The 264-nt window shown below is 63.3% G+C and overlaps 1 pseudogene; it reads left to right on the top strand.

The window, feature by feature from the left end:
• The window catches only part of LOC123157882 (uncharacterized), a 45,630-nt pseudogene that overhangs the window by 28,203 nt on the left and 17,163 nt on the right, over nt 1-264 (top strand).

Here is a 264-nt window from a genome sequence, read left to right as displayed (position 1 = left end):
GGGGGTCATGTTCATCGGGAGGGGTGTGGCGTACCGCAAAATGGGACTCCACGGGATACTGTTCATCTCCACCGTCGACCTCCTCCAGCCTCCACGGGCTACCGTCGACCTCCTCCAGCCTCCACGGGCTCCTGTTCATCCAGCCTCCACCGCATGCTACTCCACCGGCTACTGTTCAACCACCCCTCCACGGGCACCCCTCCACCGTCTACTGTTCATCCAGCCCTCCACACCACGGGGTCCTATTCAACCACCCCTCCACGG

The sequence above is a fragment of the Triticum aestivum genome, chromosome 1D (genome assembly GCF_018294505.1).
Source record: "Triticum aestivum cultivar Chinese Spring chromosome 1D, IWGSC CS RefSeq v2.1, whole genome shotgun sequence".
Taxonomy (NCBI): domain Eukaryota; kingdom Viridiplantae; phylum Streptophyta; class Magnoliopsida; order Poales; family Poaceae; genus Triticum; species Triticum aestivum.
This window is presented reverse-complemented; position numbering and strand designations above follow the sequence as displayed.